Source organism: Ambystoma mexicanum, chromosome 1p, assembly GCF_040938575.1.
Source record: "Ambystoma mexicanum isolate Mex_15411 chromosome 1p, UKY_AmexF1_1, whole genome shotgun sequence".
NCBI classification, from domain to species: Eukaryota; Metazoa; Chordata; class Amphibia; order Caudata; family Ambystomatidae; genus Ambystoma; species Ambystoma mexicanum.
Window position 1 is genome coordinate 1,038,077,843 of NC_090921.1, and position 13,654 is coordinate 1,038,091,496.

General features: G+C 48.9%; 1 long non-coding RNA gene across 1 annotated transcript in view; it reads left to right on the forward strand.

The window, feature by feature from the left end:
* LOC138447800 (uncharacterized) overlaps window positions 1–13,654 on the forward strand; it is a 66,360-nt gene that overhangs the window by 8,995 nt on the left and 43,711 nt on the right. The window contains exon 2 of the long non-coding RNA XR_011259954.1: window positions 6,491–6,714. This is a non-coding gene — a long non-coding RNA (uncharacterized lncRNA). The remainder of the gene's footprint in view (window positions 1–6,490; window positions 6,715–13,654) is intronic.

Sequence of the window (13,654 nt, forward strand, 5' to 3'; positions counted from 1 at the left end):
TCATGCTATATATTCCTCTACAGAAAGCTTCTATATGTCTTATCTACCTTTGCGTTGCTGCGTATTTACAATTATTGGTCAGCAAGTTACTTTATCTTCTTTTGCGTACATGATTACTCTTTTATTTCATACATGTTTCTCTTGTCACTTCAGTTACATCATCACTCTTAAGTATGTTCATATCGTTTCAATATGTCTTTGCACATCTTCTTTATGACATCACTCTGCCTTCATCAGATTTCACTCAGCGCTCCATGATGTCCAATGGTGTGTGCTGACATCCTTCCACAGGATATCCTTCCACTCTCTAAGTGCGAGGATCATTCGACACGGTTGTCTGAGTGCAAATATTCTTTCATACACTCAATGCGGTATAGGGACAACATATGGAGTCCCATATAGGACACAATATGATGGCAGTGAGGGTGCGGGAGGTAGGGAAATGCGTCCATCAGCTCCTCTACAGGACTGTCCCAATCTACTGTATAGTTTCTCAGTGGACTGATCTGCTTCTGCACCGGCTCTACTCAGCTGTGCATGTCAGAACAGTTATGCTCTGCTCTGCTCTGCTTTGCTGGCCAAATCCCAGATGAATTACTTTTCCCACCCCAAGAGGTCTGCTATGCCCTATTGTACCAATCCCACTGTGTTGGCTTTCCTCTCTTTATGCTCAAAACAGAGAACACTTCTCTATTCTGTTTGCATCCCATGAGGTCATCTGCGCTCTACCTTTCTCATCACCTGTAGTGTGCACTGTACTCTAATGCACACGCCCTTCGATGACGATCTCATATAATGCACTGTGCATCCAGTCATGTCTGCTAAGCTATGTGGTGCACATTCATGGGTTCTGCAGTACCAGATACTTCACACATTTCAAGGTGTTCAGTGTTCTTAATTGTGCTCCATGGGGTTTGCTGCAGCCTGACAAAAAGAGAAGCACTCCTAAAGGTCACACTTAAGCCCTAGTACAATGACCACCATCCTGGCCACAAACAGTACCATCCCAGGGAGAGTGAGTACCGCCCTTGCTTATTGAGCACATATCTCTTCCTGTGGGCTTCCAACCTGCAGCCCAGGTGCCCCCAGTACAATGCACATCTGTCCTGGCATATCATCAGCAGTCCAGACACATTAGCTAAAACCCTAGTCAATGAGCGGTCACCTTGCCACATGAGCACCAGACCCAGCACAAAGAGCAGTAGCCTGGCAGAATGAGCAGCATCCCCAGCTCAATGAGCAGTCACCTTGCCATATAAGCACTAGCCCCAGCACAAAGAGCAGTAGCCTGGCAGAATGAGCAGCATCCCCAGCTCAGTGAGCAGTCACCTTGCCATATAAGTACTAGCCTTAGCACAAAGAGCAGTAGCCTGGCAGAATGAGCAGCATCCCCAGCTCAACAATCAGTCACCTTGCCATATAAGCACTAGCCCCAGCACAAAGAGCAGCAGCCTGGCAGAATGAGCAGCATCCCCAGCCCAATGAGCAGTCACCTTGCCATATAAGCACTAGCCCCAGCACAAAGTGCAGCAGCCTGGCAGAATGAGCAGCATCCCCAGCTCAACAATCAGTCACCTTGCCATATAAGCACTAGCCCCAGCACAAAGTGCAGCAGCCTGGCAGAATGAGCAGCATCCCCAGCTCAACAATCAGTCACCTTGCCATATAAGCACTAGCCCCAGCGTAAAGAGCAGCATCCTAGCAGAATGAGCAGCAGCCCCAGCTCAATGAGCAGTCACCTTGCCATATAAGTAGTAACCCCAGCACAAAGAGCAGCAGCCTGGCAGAATGAGCAGCAGCCCCAGCTCAATGAGCAGTCACCTTGCCATATAAGCACTAGCCCCAGCACAAAGAGCAGCATCCTAGCAGAATGAGCAGCATCCCCAGCTCAGTGAGCAGTCACCTTGCCATATAAGTACTAGCCTCAGCACAAAGAGCAGTAGCCTGGCAGAATGAGCAGCATCCCCAGCTCAACAATCAGTCACCTTGCCATATAAGCACTAGCCCCAGCACAAAGAGCAGCAGCCTGGCAGAATGAGCAGCATCCCCAGCCCAATGAGCAGTCACCTTGCCATATAAGCACTAGCCCCAGCACAAAGTGCAGCAGCCTGGCAGAATGAGCAGCATCCCCAGCTCAACAATCAGTCACCTTGCCATATAAGCACTAGCCCCAGCGTAAAGAGCAGCATCCTAGCAGAATGAGCAGCAGCCCCAGCTCAATGAGCAGTCACCTTGCCATATAAGTAGTAACCCCAGCACAAAGAGCAGCAGCCTGGCAGAATGAGCAGCAGCCCCAGCTCAATGAGCAGTCACCTTGCCATATAAGTAGTAACCCCAGCACAAAGAGCAGCAGCCTGGCAGAATGAGCAGCATGTCCAGCTTAGTGAGCAGTAGGCCTGGCACACGAGCACCAGCCTTGGGACATGTATCAGTTGCCTTCTCATAAGAACCAGGCATGGCACAAAATCTGAAGCCCTGGCACAATATACAGCACTAGCTGTCCTAATGAAGGGCATCCCTGGCATAGGAGCACCATCCCTGTCTTAATGGAAAGCAGCACAGCCACATGAACAACATCCTTGGTACACTGGCATCCTCATAGGCACAGTAAGGATGTTTACCCCCAAACAAGGCGTACTTCACAATAGCCTCTGGTACATAATCACCATCCCTGGTAAAATAAACACCTTTCCATGCATATGAGCAGTAGCTCTTGCACACAAGCATGGGCATTGGTACATGGGCACTAGCCCTAACACATTGATCTGCAGCTTTGGTAAAAAGTAGACATCATCTCTGGCTGAATGAGCAGGGGAACTGGCACAAAAGCCAAAACCTTGGCATATGAACTGCACAAATGCAGACCTGGGAAACAGCAGCACCCCCAGCCAATGTGTACCAACACAGACAAAATACACAGCTGCCCTCGCACAATATTCATGCACCAAATGGCCCAAAACCATGCCCAATCCTCATCAGCTCTGGCACTATAAGTGCCAAACCAGGCCTGATGAGGCAATCCAGGTAATTGAGGCCCTTCCCTCTTCCAAAGGTAACCACCCTGGCACATGCACCTGAACAGTAGCTCAGGCACATAAGCATCAGGGGTTTGGCACAATGAGCAGCAGTCCCGGCTCAATGAGCAGCAGCCCCAGCTCCAGGGGTGTTGCTAGGTCTGGAAAAGATCCGGAGCTACATTAATATCGGGATTGTCGAGACTCGGGGCTAGCTAGTAATTGGGTTGTAGCTCCTGAGCTTCTATCCGGGGCTACAACCAAAAGATCAGGGGCTATAGCTCCCTCAGCCCCTCCCCCCCCCGCAGCACCTCTGCCTAGCTCAATGAGCAGCAGCCCCGGCTCAATGAGCAGCAGCCCCGGCTCAATGAGCAGTAGCCCCGGCTCAATGAGCTGCAGGGTGGCTCAATGAGCAGCAGCCTGGCCCAATGAGCAACAGCCTCGGCTCAATGAACAGCAGGCCCGGCTCAATGAGCAGGAACCCTGGAACATAAGCCAAATGCCTATCATGTGAACAGCACAGCTGGCAAATGTACAGCCCTGAAATAAGGAACAGGACCCCAGTCTCATGAGTGCCAACACTGACACAATACACAGCCACCCTCACACCATAATTAGGATCCCAAAATGCCCAAGCCCTTGCAAATAATCATCCGCCTTGGCACTACAAGCACCATGCAGCTTGCCCAAAGAAAGGGCAGACCTGGCACTTGAGTCTCATTCCTGTTCCAATATGTTTCAGCCTCAGAGCAGCAATCAATTCAGGAAATGCGCCCGTCTTGGTACAATAAGCTCCTGCTGTGGCACAGGGAGAAGCCACCGTGGCCCAGTGGATTCTGAGCAGCCGTGCTGCTGACATGAACAGCACCCCTGTGACACTAGCAGCACTTGGTGACAACAGGATGTCCCTGCAGGCTCGTCAGCCTCCAGGATTGCGGGTCAGTGTTCTGTTTACATTCAAGGGTGATGTGAAGGGCTTGATCAATTTCATTCCCTGAGTCGTAGGACATCAACTCTGAACTGGCTGTTCTATAATATGCACAGTCCTTTTGAGAGGCATAGGATGAGACATTGCATGAAGTGAAATTGGCTGAGTGTTGTTTTGAACTTTCCATTCGTCTCTCACGCCTTGGGGCACTGGCACGCGAGGATGCCATTTGCTATGTAAGTAAGGCGATTTCACGCGCTGGCCGCTGCAAGAAAGAAGGTTTCTTCATGAAATGGGCCACAGGTAGGAATTCGGGTTTCTTTGTTGGCCCGGGTCATGTGAGCATGCCTGGAAGTATTAATTTCAGGTAAAACAAATTAATTGACACAGGAGCAAGATTACATAATTAAGCACTTAGATATGTCTTTAGTAATTTTGACACAGGGAATGTGGGTGTGTCTGTTTTATTGTAGTGCATTTGGGAAGGGGTCCTGAAACATGTCATGACTCACGGTGGATAATAAAATGACCCACCGAGAATACAATTCACTTTTCTACACGCATAAAAAACAAGTATTAACCATTTCTCAAAACATTTGCTGGAAGCCTTTGGCCACTTAATCCAGTGCGGGGGTCTAATCGTCTGGTCAGCACTTACTGGCCTCTCCCGTTCATGCAGGCTCTCCCTCTGCAGTGGGCAAGTAGCACCTAACGAATCGCTGGGTGTGGGTCTCCATTCTCCATGATTGCATAAGCAGCTCTGCTATCACAAACAGCCCTGGCAGAGGCGTTGCTAGTGGGGTGGGGGGTTTAGGGGCTATAGCCCGGGGTCTGTTGGTTGTAGCCTCGGATAGAAGCTCAGGGACTACAACCAAAAGGCTATAGCTAGCCCTGAATCCCGACAGTCCTGACATTAGCGTAGCCCCTGATCTTTTCCAGACCTAGCAACACCCCTGCCAGGCACACACGGTACCAACACCAGGCCCGGGATCACCACCAACCCTTTCGGGAAAGAGCGGCAGCCCTGAAGCAATGGGCAGCAGCAGCACTGGCACAGGATCGTGCTGGCACATAAGCCGCCACATCAACGGGGCAGCCACTGCACAGCGAGCAGGAGCCTTCACACAGGCATGGGAGCCCTGTTCTGAGTAAGAGCAGCCCTGGCATACATGCATTGGGATAATAAGCAGCTCCACTGGCACAGAGGACAGCCCAGGTGCAGCAAGCAGCCCTGGAGCACGGGGCAGTGCCAAGGCAAAATGAGCAGCCCTCTGGCGCAGTGAGCAATCTAAGCATTCAAGTGAGCAGTGCCCAGGGCTCAGCAACGCAGCATCCCTGCCATGTTTACATGCCAGCCTGCCGTGCTTGAGTGGCAGCTCGTCTTATTTGCAGCATCCCAGCCAAGCGTCCAATGGATCAGGACCGTTTTATGATTGGTGGGAACCTGGACTATATCAATGCCCACAGATATATGTTGACAACACTCTGGCATCGGGTAACATTATTTGTAATGGTTCTACCATTTTTACCACAGTAATTTCTATACAGGCTTTTTACTGGCAGCGGTATAGTGGTGGGGATTATGGGTCCCATCAGCAGTTGGGCAGTATCCTGGCGGCAAATCCGCCAGAATACCACCCACTGCAATTACCGTTACCGCAACTTGGTCTGGCGGTATCAACGCCGGATCACAGGTTGTAATAGTGGTGTAAGTCCCCTTTTTATTCTAGTCTATTAGACTCAATGAGAGCCTTTTCATTGCGCCGTGGTAATTGTGCCGAAAATGGGCAGAAAGTCAGCGCATGAATCCTCCGACTTTCCCCAAAACTCAGGATTGGGTGTTGCGGTAATGCAACGGTAACGCTATTGCTGCCACATTTTTACCACACTGCCCAACTCCTGATGAGGCCCTTATCTGCTGGCACAATAGAATTTAAACAATGCCATTGGTACAAGATTTGTTATGGACTTTTTTCTGGCACAGCAGATGATCTGCATTGAAAAGAGGCACTATTCCTTGCCATGGTGCAAATAGTGTTCCTCCATGCATCTAATGCTTCTATGGTGCAGACAATTTGCTGGCGCACACGAGCATCTGCTTCCTGCAGGAATAATGCCCCTGGTTACTGTGATCCATCTTGAAGTAGTGCAACATATCATGGCTTTCACTCAAGACGTACAGCTTTTTCACAAATATATTTGGAAACGACGCTATGAAATGCACCCCTTTGCCCCATTGTCCTAAACATTTCTTCGGCAAACACATCTAAATAGCCCTGAGATGCTTGGAAGTGTGCCGGCGTCCTCTCTTTCGCAGGGCGGCCTTCGGTTCACAGTCTGGCCCTGTTCATACCGATAAGGCAGACACTGCTGCTGGGATTATTGGAGGGTTTGGGAAATTGTGGAGAGGGGCAGGAAGGACAGGTGGGTTGTTCTCTGTAGGGTAGAAGAGCCATTTTAAACAATTGGAAGCTACTGTAAATTACTTCCCAGTGCTAGACTGTGATGCCACCTTTTCTTTGCTTCCCTCCCTCACCTCTTGATGCAGTATGCCTCGTGCTACGGCACCAGGCCAGCGCTACAGCTTCTGGGAGTAAACCGGAACAGCTACCTCGCCATCTTCGCCAGACCACCCTGCCGGTTGGGCCGGCCACGACGGCTCACCTATCGGGCTCCGGAAATGACCCTGTGTCAGATCAGCGAGCTGATTCACGTCTTGCGGCAGCTAAGGCTGCGGGATGCAAGGGAGGCCCAAATGTCAAACCGCTCGAGGTAAGTGCACAACATTTAGAGGGGTTGTTGCTGCCTGACAGGCTTTGATCGATCTTGTGCAGTAGCGGCTGGTGAATTCTTTAATTGGAGGGGCATAAATACGCCAGAGCGACCAAGTGTAGTCAGGGATCCTGAACCAACCAAGAGAGGGCTGGGGGGCTCTTCTCCAAAATCATTTTTTGACTAATGGTTTAAAGTGGTGCATTATACAATACACTTTATGCAAAAAATTGGGTAAAAAGCCAACAGTTTTGTGGGATAACTCAAATCCGAAAATCCAATTGATGTAAGTCAGTGCACAGGAGCATTTCCCAATGCATTTTTATATCTTTGTCCACATTCTATGCCAGTATAAAAACATTTTTATGCTAGCTGTGCCACTATATTTCAATGCTTGGTGCACCGAGTATTCCCATATAAGAACATAATCAAGTTTGCTTTTTGCATAATGCCAGTAATTATACTAAAAGAAAACATGTCCAAGTTGGCTGTGCCAATATATGCCAGTATAGCCACATAACAACATCCCACAGTTGCCATTGTCAACAATAATGCCATGCCACAATAAGAAAACATGTCCAAACTGACTGCACCAAGGTAGGTTAGTCTCCCAAGGTAATAACACTTATCATATGCTTCATAATAGATTCCAAGTGAAAAATGCCATGTGACAGTAAGCAATTATAGCTAGAATGGCTGCACTAAAATGACAGTCTAGCCACATAATAACATATATCATGCTTGCTTTATCATAACTGGTGAGCTAAGAAATGGCTAGACTGGCTGCACCAAAATGCCAGCCTAGTCACGTAATAATACTTACCCCCCTTGCTTCATCAACAGCATTTTGTACTGGGATCTACGATAGATGCACAGTAAAAAATGACATTTTTGGTGCACCCCCCTTCTCCGCCTCTTGCCAAAATCAGCTCCCGGGCCCAGCACAAACACACACACACACACACACACACACATATTCACACAATATTCACTTCTTCATTCACACACAGCATTCAACCACTCATGCACATGCGCACCCATACATCATTCATTCATTCCTTCATTCTCACACATATTAAATAATAATACAGAATGAAACACGTAACAAAATACATCTTACCTGCAGACCTGGTCCAGACTCTGCTCCACTCTGCCAGCACCACCAAAAAAGCCCCCAGGTTCCTGTAGAGCACAAACAGGAACCAGGAAGTCCAGAGTGCTTCCAAGTTTCTAAACATGCGCGCAGGAGCTGGAGCAGTCTGTTGTCAGCTCTCCAATCTGTTTGTGCGGGGAGGCACAGGAGTGCCCCTCACACATAAAGCCATGCAGTTACCAAGCATGCATCCCCAATGGGCCATGCCAGGCAGGGGAAGCAAAATGCCCCCAGCCTTGTATGTTCCTTTGGACATGCGTGGGTTGGCAACTAAACGGTTTAAACCAGTACTAGAGCGCTCCCACAGCTGTAGAAAGGATCTGAGGGAGTGTTTGGTGTTTCCATTGGGCTGGTGGAGCTCCTCCATGATGGGCGTGGCTACTGGCAGGTCGGCACCCCCTCGCCCTTTGACAAGATAATTCTCCAGTGTGCATGTCCAATGGACCATGCAAGGCCGGGTGCACTTTGCTTCCCCTGCCTTACATTGCCCATTCAAGATTCAGGCTGGGGAACCGCAAGTCTGAGTGTGCAGGGAGATGCTCCTGTGTCTCTCCGTACATTCAAACAATTTGGGGCTCTGACTGTCGAGTGTTTTGGCTCCTGCGTATATGTGCATGATAATTGTTATGATTATTGTTATTACGTTTCTACACTGGCCTACATTGGTGCAGCCAGTTTGGACATGTTTTTTTACTGCGGCAGGACATTTTTAATGGCAAAGCCAACAGGAGAATGTTCTTATGTTGGGGTACTGACCTGTATTGGCAGCTTGGACATGTTTTCTTATAGTATCATTACGGGCATTATGCATAAAGCAAACATGAGTATGTTCTTATATGAGAATACTGGCATATATTGGTACAGCCAGCATGGAAATGTATAGACACAGCCAGCATGAACATATTTGTATACTGGCATATATTGAGGGCAAAGGCATTATAAAAGTGTGTTGGGAAATGCTTATGTGCACTGTTGGTGACTTGACTTTAATAGATTTTTGGATTGGAGTTACCCTACAAAACCTTGCAAACTGTCTGCCTTTTGATACAATTTTTCACAGAAAGTTTGTTTTATAATGCACCATTTTAACCCATTATTCAAAACATTTTCTTGGGAGTGGGCAGGGTGGGGGGAGGGAAGAGAACCCCAAAGTATCCTGTTTGTTTGGTTCAGGCTCCCTCGCTACACTCGGTCACTCTGGCATATTTGTGTAGAATATTTTTTCCCCTCCACCTAAAGAATTCACCAACCACCATTTATTGACACGGACAACCAGCTTGTTATTTATGATGTGAAGAACATTCAAAGTTCTACAGAAAAGCAAACTGTTTTTGCTTATCAAACTAGTAGATATCATGGGGCGTAACTAGACAGTTAACAAAATTAAGAGTATTTTGCTAATCACTTTTATTGTTGTCCCGAAATTATGTACAGATTTGGCCGCTCTTGCCTGGATGCAGGTTATTTATCGCAGTTTTATAATGAGTAGCAGGAGGACTTGTGACAGCCAATGGTCACTCCGATAATCCATTCTGGACATATTACAGTATTTACCACGATGGCTAAAGGGGCCTTTGTAACACTTCTAGAATGGATCTTGGGAGTGACCGCTGGAGTGACTCTGGAGGGAGGGCAGCTGTGAACCACCAGGGAGCACAAGACTGTATGTTTTCAATATCGGCAGTATTCCTCACTGGGGCACCCACAACATTACCGTAATCTCTCCCATCTGCCTAATCCATCCCTCAACATGCAAGAATGAGGCCTACCTCTGTTTTTCTCTGATGGAAGATGTTAAGGCCGCAATGTAGACGCTTGGCCTAGATGCAGAAAAGGATCACCTTAAGTGGAAAGTAAGAGCCCCATTTTTTTATCCAGTATTCCATTCTGGTCCCACTACCTAATCTTGCCCAGGACCTTTCTGTAGTCCAGTTGTGTGGCCTTAGGGGCAAGATGTAAGAAGCACCATCTGTGCCTAACTGAAGGAAGCTGGGAGCTGTGAAGCTGCATCCCATGACCTTCTAGACCCTGCTGTGTCAGGCCTCAAAGGGGAGAAATGCCTCCTTGGCCAATTTGTCATCATTTGAGGCCAATCGGTCTCTGCTTGTTCCCTTTGTGACTGCCATTCTGTGACAAAAATAGATGATTAGTTGTGCCTGTAAGAAGATATCATTAGGGAGTGGTGGGTGAGACTTTGACAGGCAATGGCTGCAGATGTGTCACAGCTCATGGGGGCCCTTTTCAATGTGATTTTTGGGGCCCCCTTGCCTAGAAAAGAGAAAAATAATCTGAGGCAGCCATGGGGTGTGTGGTGACGTGACCACGCTAGCACTAGAGGAGTGGGCCGCGTCACCAGGGGGATAGATAATGATGGCCAGGCAGGGCCAGTCAGTCATCATCCAGCTAGCATGTGGTGGAGGTTCTTCAACCCCAACAATTGGCGATGATGTAGGGGGGCGGAAGCACCCTGGGCAACGACCATCTCGTGGTCCGACCAACGAGCCCTTCCTCCCGTGAGAAACAGCGCTGGCGTCACCGGAGCACAGACGAACACCACGCTGCGCCCTAGGCTGTGCACAAGCACTAGGGTGCTGCCAGGGACGTCCCTCCCAGGAGCGGAGAAGAGCTCCTCTCGCTCCTCCAGCACACTTGGTACTAGGTGAGACAGAAGAGGCCCTGGTACAATCAAGAAGTACGAGGGGCGAAGTGTGAGAAAAGACGTGCGTGGACACTGTGGGTTGGACGTCTGGAGATGTACTTCGATGCAGCAGGCTTCCTGGAGGACGTGTGGCAGTAGTCGATGCTTCTGTTCGATACAGACAGGGAGGTGCACAAACTGTTGAAAACATTCCACAAGGAGATGGTTCATATCACGATGCAGGCAGAGCCCTGAAGAACTATTTAACCCTCATGTTGGATGTAGACTACGAGCGTTTCCAGCTACGGCAAGCAGCGCAGGGACCCACTATTTAATTTAATTGTTAACCTAATGCCTACCGGAGTTCGGTTTCTTAGCGCGCATCTGGGATTCGAACCTCTGTTGCTCTGCGTGGTCTTGCTTCCAAGACCAGCACGTTGCACCTGTGTTATCCTACGTTCACTAGAATCTCTAGATGGCTTCTATACCCGACTGGCAACTAGCAGTCATATGTGCATTCCCAGACAAGGCAGGGGAAACGCGCGGACAGATCATACAAAAGTGCACTTCTAACCAACTGCGCAAACAAATTCTCAAGGAGCCGGGGCAGACACTGATGAGTACATTGGAGTTAGGCAGAGTGCAAGAGCTGGCCCACATAGAGGAAGTGATTAAGGATCTCAAAGTGGAGGAAGCACAGGCGATTAATACATCACAGGAGAACATTCTGAAGTACAAAAAGGGGAAATCACGACCAGCCCGCCCTCCACAAAGGAGAGAAAGCAACAGACGCCCCTGTGAGTTCTGCGGAGGGTCACTACCGATGGCGAGGGATGCCCATCTTCACACCCATTTTCACTCCCCCAATGTGGCCGCTGAAGAAAGCTAGGATTCTTTGCTAATGTCTGCAGGGTACTTCAGCCAATAGGGACAACCTCAAGAGGCCAACCACTACCAAGGGGCAGAGCAACAAAACTGGCAGCCTTATGAGAAGAAGGCACTGGGTCAGACGCAGCATCGGTGGTGGACTACTATCCCGAGGTAGAAATCGCAACAATAGACACCAGTGACACTAAAGAAATATGTGTCATCTCTGCACTAGCACTAGGAATGCAACAGAGATGATGTCAACCATGCTGCGAGGTGACTATTCTATCCACGCAAGTACCAGTGCTGATCGATACCGGCACCTCAGTCAACTTAATGACCATCACGCAATACACCGTGCTGCGTCCCTTGCCTAGCCTCACGCCCACAAGGATACGGATCGTCACATATGGCAGGAGAAAGCCCATCTCATTAGAGGGGGGATTCCAGGCAACCGTGGCCCACAGTAATCAGTGCACGGCTGCGATGTTCTACGTCAACAGAGAGGCAAAGGACACACTTCTTAGCTGTACCAATGTGGAAATACTGGGCCTGGTCCACTTCGCATTCCAGGTATGCCTTACGGACATCGAAAAGCTATGTGGAGGAAATGATGACCTGTTCCATCCAACCTGTGGTGTGGTGACACAGACGCATGCCACTTCATCATTGAAAGGAGGAAGAGAGCTCATAAATAAGATTTTGTTTTCCACCGACCCACCCTGCATGAGGAACAGCTACAGCAAGCCTGGCTGTTGACGTCGCGGGATGGCGAGGCAGTGTTTTGGCAACCAGTGATAAGAGACAGACTCCGAATGAGCCATTGCAAAGCCGGAAGGGACATTGCTCTTTCACACCAGTGCCTCTTGGTAGCCAAAGCGGCGGGCGCCTCTGGTGGTAGCAATGAGGGCTCAGCTTCCCCCCAACAAACAGTGCTCTCTCAGCCCAGGAACACCTGCAGGGGCAGGCTGGTCTCAGACGCAAAGGGTTGGCCTAGTTGTGCCTATTAACGACTTTGCTGGGAAAAGGGGGAAACAGGTTTTGGACACGGAGCAGTCGCTGCACCTTCAAAGATATTTTCACAATTGTTTGTTGTGTGTTATTATGTGTGAAAATAAATCTGCTGCCTTTTTATGCCAAAAGAAGACATGTCTCATTCTGCACCTTACTGGCGGGAAAGCAAGGGGCCGAGAGAAGGAGCAAGGGCATGTATGTTGGCATAGTAATGGGCAGATGCCCAGGTTATTCCTTTTCTTCACCCAGCAGTGCACCAAGCTCTCCCTTTGGGTCTCTGACTAGGTCCCCCTCACAGCCGGGGCCTCGGGAGGGCACGGTGTAGGTGAAGTTTTGCCTGGAGGCGCTCCAGGGAGACACTTTCCCCCAGTGCCAGTAAAGGGAGTTTCAGCCCTATTTCGCCAATGAAAATCACACGGCTTGGGCAGGAGGTGCTGGAATGGAGCGACAGACAACAGAACAACACTTTTACTTCCACTATAGAAGAGTCCAGGCAGAGTCACTTACAAATAGAAAATAGGGTCGTGGTTGGCTCTAGGTGTGGAAGCAGCCTGTGCTGAGCTCTGCTCTAATCCGAGTCTAATAAATTGTTCTGATATTTGCAAGATCACAGGAGTTGTTGGGGTTTAGCCAGTACCCCAGGTTGATAAGTAATTTATGGAAGTTTTCTCCTGGCTATCTTGCTTCTATGGTCACAATAATAATTCTAACACTGTGGCTAGTGCGATACAGTTTCGCTTTTATTAGTGATAGTGATGAATTGCTTCTTGTATTACATTGATAAGTGTCATATACACTAGACCAGAGGTCGCCAAACAGTCGATCGCGGGCGACTAGTAGCTCGCCTGAGCCTCATCTGACTCCCGAGCTGGAGATACCGAAAAATAAACACTTTAAGTTAAATTATTTAATGGTGTGTTTTGCGGCTATTTTTCGTGTTCAGGATCCAAACCCTGGTCGTCCCATTGCAGGTGGGGAGCTTCGCTACTGTGCTACGTGGAACCTCTTCTAAATTTACTGACAGATGTCAGTATCACGTTCTGCAGGTCGCCTGTAGTACCACAGTTGGCCTTGTGCGCCCCCATGACACTGTCTTGCTTGAGCAAGCTGCTCTTGTTTGCCAGAGATGTCGGAGGGGCTGGGGCACGATCATTGTGACCACGCAATGAAAATATCACAGTAGCACTGCCGCTCACTTGGAAATGTTCAAAATAATTTTAAAAATGGTGCAATTTCTTTCATGTGGCTTCTTTCCAAACTCCACACTG